This window comes from Panthera pardus, unplaced genomic scaffold (genome assembly GCF_024362965.1).
Source record: "Panthera pardus isolate Hobbes unplaced genomic scaffold, ASM2436296v1 HiC_scaffold_10, whole genome shotgun sequence".
Taxonomy (NCBI): domain Eukaryota; kingdom Metazoa; phylum Chordata; class Mammalia; order Carnivora; family Felidae; genus Panthera; species Panthera pardus.
Genome location: NW_026526655.1, coordinates 20,684,878 through 20,690,392, shown reverse-complemented (window position 1 = coordinate 20,690,392; position 5,515 = coordinate 20,684,878).

Sequence of the window (5,515 nt, the reverse complement as noted above, 5' to 3'; positions counted from 1 at the left end):
GTTGTGTGTCTTTTGCCTGAGTCTTTGGGGGGCTTCCCCGGGAAAGCGATCTGGCGCTGGCTGGCCTCATCTGTCCAGCTCTGTCCCCGACTGCTGGGAGTAGGGGCTGGGAGTGAGTGGGACAGGCACAGCCTTGGCTGGGCTGGGAATGAGAAGGATGGGTCAGGAGGCAGGGGAATCTCCTCCCTCAAGTGGCCTGTGGAAACTTAAAGTCTTCAGTCCAGGTGGACCCTTCCAGTGCGGCCACAGGACTCTGGTGTCTCCCCTGGACTGCCAGCTCAGCCTCTGGCCCCCAAGCCGCCCCTGGGTGGGCAGTGAGGGAGGAGCGGTCGAGCGAGTGTCTTTCTCTCTCCCACGTTCAGTCTCACGTTCAGGTGGTGATGCAGAGGGCGACAGAACGGGGAGACACTGGATCTGAGGCCCTCTGGCCCCTGAAGTAAGGACAGCTCCCTTCTGGGCAGGGGGAGATGACCCCCAGGTCCCCAAGGAAAGGGAGCGGGTTATTGTATGCCAGTGTGTTCACCAAGGTGTTGCCTCTGGGAATTCAGGTGCTGTTCTCCAAGGGGCCCAAGTAACTCTTCGGCTTCCAGAACAGCAGTGTTCACAAGACTACACATGCACCGATGAGCACCTGTTTCTGAAGCAAAATTCTATGAGAGTTCTACCCACTGTTCTGGGGGCCCCTGACCCCTGGCGAGTTGCAGGGGCCTTCGCACTTGGCAGTGGGCCACAGGGAAAGGAGTGCCCCCCTCTCTCCCCTCCCTAGCACCGGGCACAGAGCCCCACCTTTCCTGGTAGTCCCTCTTTTGTGTCTGGAGTCAGACACTTCCCTGCCACAGGAGGTGAGGGAAGGTGGTTTTGTTCGACCATCTCCCTCCTGTCCTTCCTTCTATCGACTCAGGAGAGGCAAAAAGGCACTTGGGACCTTTAAGGGGGTGAGACTTGCTTCTCCCCTTAGAAGGAAACGAGGTCCCCCAAAGCAGATAAATCCTGGCCAGAGTGCTCTAGGCTGCATCAGGCCAAGGCCAAGGCCTGCAGGCCGTTTGGTCACTTAGGCCACGTGCTCTACCGCTCCGAAACTGAGTTAATTCTGTCAATCCTCATGAATCTATCAACGAGGAACTATTAGGCCCACTCTACAGATGAAGAAAAAACCCACAGAGGTGTCCAACCTCCACGGCCCAGGCTGGGGCTCCAAATTCCAGAGTGCGGAGGCTGCTCAGCTCTGAGTTAGGCTGCCCTCTCCGGGCGGAAGCAGGGCGGGGCTGCCTGGAGGGACCCCAGGGCGCTCTTGGCGCGGGCTGGGTCTGTACCCTGTGGGCCAGCCATCCTGGTTTGGGGTCTGATTTTCCTTCATCCACGGGTGGGTGCTCTTGCCGCCCACCCCTCGGCTGCAGCTGCTGTCCTGGGATGGGGCAGCGGGTGCTGGCTCTCCCTGCAGGTGCAGGCCGTCTCGACCCCGGCTAACATTCGAATTGACCGGGGCGCTTAAAAAAACATGCATGTCAGCATCCCACCGTCAGAGATTCTGATCTAATTGGCCTGGAGTGGAGCCCAGGTAGGGCTTTCATTCCTTCCTTCCTTCCTTCCTTCCTTCCTCTTTCTTTCTTTCTTTCTTTCTCTCTCTTTCCTTTCTCTCTTTCTTTCTCTTTCCTTTCTTTCTCTTTATTTTTCTTTTTCTCTCTCTCTTCCTTCCTTCTTTTCTTTTCTTTTCTTTTTCTTCTTTTTCCCAGGCGATTCTAATGCAGAGCTGGGCAAAAAGAAAGCTGGAGTCAGGACACCTGGGTTTGAATCCTGTCCCACCACTTAACTGTTTTATTGCCCTGGAGCTACCCGCCTTCTCTTGAGACTCAAGTTTTCTGCATCTCATGGGGATGATCTCAGCCTCAAATAACAGGGTGGTAGCAATGTGAGACCATGGGTGTGAAAACCATATAAATTGGGTGGATTATGAAGGGGCCGTCGTTGGAGTTAACACTCACGCCAGACCCCCCTCCCCCGCCCCCGCCCCCGCCGTACCCCAAGACTGCCAACTCGGGCCCTTTCTGTAGTATTTTTGCAGAGTGCTCATTTCCACGTCACTTGCTCACAGCCTCCCTGTGCTCTAAACCCTCTGAAGAGGATTTTATGGGTGAGCCGCACCCCCACTGTGGCTCTAGCTACAGGAACCCCCTGATGGATGGATGGATAGTATGCCCTAGAAACCTTTGCTGAGGGAAAGTATAATTGCTCCCAAGTGGGAAGATGGCTGGGAGGAGTTGGGGGGGGGGAGGGATCTTGAGGATTGCAAGCTGGTTGCTCACCTCCTGGAACCGCTGGGCTGTTGACAAACACTGGGGCTATACTGCCACCGTGGGGGCAGCACGGGAAACTGCTGCTGGGTCTCGGAGGGTGATTTTGCTTAAGCGGTGGTCCCAGGAGTCCATTTGGGAGCTTGGGTGCTTGGTAAACTCGCAGAAACAGGGGACCCATTGTCGAAGACCGCCTGAGCTAGAAGCCTGGGAAGGGATCTGGGAATCTGCATTGAAACACGCCCCCTGGGCGATTCTAATTCATAGAGTCACCTAGTTTCTCGGTGACCTAATTTGTACAATTTGGGGCAGATTCAGAGCCCCTGGTTTAGAAATTATTAAGAATTTCAAGGGGCGCCTGGGTGGCTCAGTTGGTTAAGCGTCTGCCTTGGGCTCGGGTCATGATCTTGCGGTTCGTGAGTTCGAGCCCTGCATCGGATTCTCTGTTGTCAACACAGAGCTCGCTTTTCGGGTCCTCTGCCTCCCTCTCTCTCTGCCCCTCCCCTGCATGTTCTCTCTCTCCCTCTCTCTCTGTCTCTCTCAAAAATAAACATTTGAAAAAACAGAATTTCAAGACAGTTATGGCAGAGGATTAAGCCAGGCCCAGGCCCTGTGTGACCACACAGGCTTCGTGCCTGGGAAGCTGGCCTTGTTGTTAAGCCCTCTGAATCCGGACGGCCACTGCTGTAGAGACTGGACCGGCTCCATAGGATGTGGTGGGTGAGAGCGCCCCCCGGGGGTGAGGCAGTGTTTGAACGGAATTTGGACTCTACTACTTATGACATATGGGACTTTGGACACATTCCTAACCTCTGAGCTTTATTTATTTCCCTTTTAAATACTGGGATGATTTCTTTTTCAAAGAATTGCTTTGAGAATATAAAATCATTTCTGTTGTATAGGAAGTGCTGCTTACGTGTAGTTAGTGCTGCACCCTGGGCTCAGGGTTAGGGTTCTTGGAGGTGAAGATGAGACAGATTATGGCCCCTGTCCCGAAGGGTTGACACTGCAGTGGATGGAAACAGCCACGGGAGTCTGCGACGTCCATGGGAGGGACAGAGGTGTTCCCGAGTGCACTTGGGAGGAATGTACGTCCCACAGGAACAGTTGTAGGGAGGAGGTAGGAATTTCAGAGGAAGATGTGGTGTGTGTGGGGGGGTGTTCAGGCCGAGAGAACAGCATGAGCTACGTGGAGGCTTGAGGCTCCCTGTGGTAGAGAGAGGGTGTAGATACAGGAGCAGCTGGGGAGGAAGTCAGAGGAGAGCTCGTCAGGAAGGATTTTGGGGGTCTTGCTGAGGGATTTCAGCTTTGGACTGAAAGGAAAGCGTTTAAGCAGAGGATGGGCATGACTAGATGTGTGATTTTTTTTTTTTTAAATTTTTTATTTGAGAGAGAGACAGAGAAGAGAGTGCAGGGGAGAGGGGCAGAGGGAGAGAGAGAGAGAATCTCAAGCAGGCTCAGGGTGGAGCTTGACGTGGGGCTTGATCTCATGAACTTGGGCTCATAACCTGAGCCGAAATCAAGAGTCAGATGCTCAACCGACTGAGCCACCCAGACGCCCCAGATTTGAGAGTTTTCGATGAGGTAGCCAATTCCTGGGACGTGGGGACGTAGGAGGTGAATGAGGAGTCAGCAATGACACTGGGGGTCAGGCTAAGGCAACTGGGTAGATGGCGGTACCATTCTCTGGGATAGCAGCCGGAAAGGGAGGAAGGATTTGGGGAGGAGGAGAGGGTGGCTTAGGAGGGAAGGTGATGAGTTCAAATGGCGTTCTTGTTCTTGAACTTGCAGTGTGTAACGTGTAAGATAAAATAAGATGGGCAAGGTACCTGAGCGTACAGGATGAATTCGATTTTGGGCACACTGTATTGGAGCTGCCCGGAGTGCCAAGAAGACACTCTTGACTTTCCCATCACCCTCATCTTGACATCCAATTCATGAACAAGACCCATTGGGTTCTATCCACAAGACACTGTTCATATGTGCCCCTTTTGCTCCTTCTCCACCGTCACCTCCACGGCAGGAGAGGGGTGGTTAATGGCGAAGGGTGGGAGCCGCAGGTGTGCAGGGCACAGGAAGGCGGCTGTCCTTTGGAAGCAAGAAGAAGGGTTCAGGAGGGAGGGGAACGGGGCGGTGGCTTTCTGGCTAACTCCACAGGGGTTTGGATGCGAAGGTAGGACATTCTCACAGGCCGGTCTTGCTTTTCTCTGATGGGGAGCAGGGGGTACGGAGAGGAGCACGAAAGGGTGTTGTAGACACGGGGGAGCGTGGGAGGGAGGCAAGGCTAGCAGGATTTGGAGCTTGGGGATTCTGTGATGATGCCAGCCCACACCGCGGAGGGACTTTCTCCATCAGGGCTCAGCAGGGCTGAACGGGAGTGCCACTGTTGGCTGGTGAGGCTTCTCCAGGGCTGAGGTGCTGCAGGGCAGGTGGGACCCAGAAAAGCAGAGGTAACAGTGGACCCGTGCGTCTAGTCTCCTCAGGGAAGGAGGCAAAGCCGGAGAGGCTCGACGGCTTGGAAAATAGAATGGGGAGACCAAAGACTCACTCTCCCCCGAGTAAGATGCCGGCCTTGCAGCCCCCACCTGTTTCCTCACTGAGATACAGAGTACGAGTGGAGTGGGGAGCGGGGTATTGGGATTCTCCGTGTGGAGCCCTTCGGGGTCCTGAGGCTCAGAGCATGCCTTCTGAGCTTTGAGTGTTTAGAGGCGAGACTGTTGAAGTCGACAGCACAGCGAGCAGTGTCTCTGGAAGTGTGGCCATGGACCAGCGCGGCCGGCTGGCGGTGAGGGAGGCGCCAGCCCAGTCCTACTGGGTCACAAGGACCCCGTGAGTGTCTGATCACTGGGGTGCTGTGGGGGTTGTCCCGATGACCCCTGAATCATGCAGGGCGGGGTGGGGCAGGGCCAGGTCTGGAGCAGCCGGGAGCCAGAATCCTAGGTGACCTCGTGGGTGAGCAGGAAGTTCGCAGAAGAGGGTTGTCAGGGCAGGGGGAAGGCCCACGGGCAGCAGCGGAGCCTGGTGGAGGGAGGAGCAGTGGGGAGAAGACTCCGGGTTCACATACCCCCACCCCCAGCAGCATGGGGGTGACAGCAGGGTGAGCGGCTGCCAATGGAGACGCCAGGAGACAGTCCCAGGGCAGGGGTACCATGTGGCTGGACCAGCACAGCCTTCCCAAGCACTACCTTCCCTGGGCTCCCTCATCAACCCCCCTGCAAAAGGAG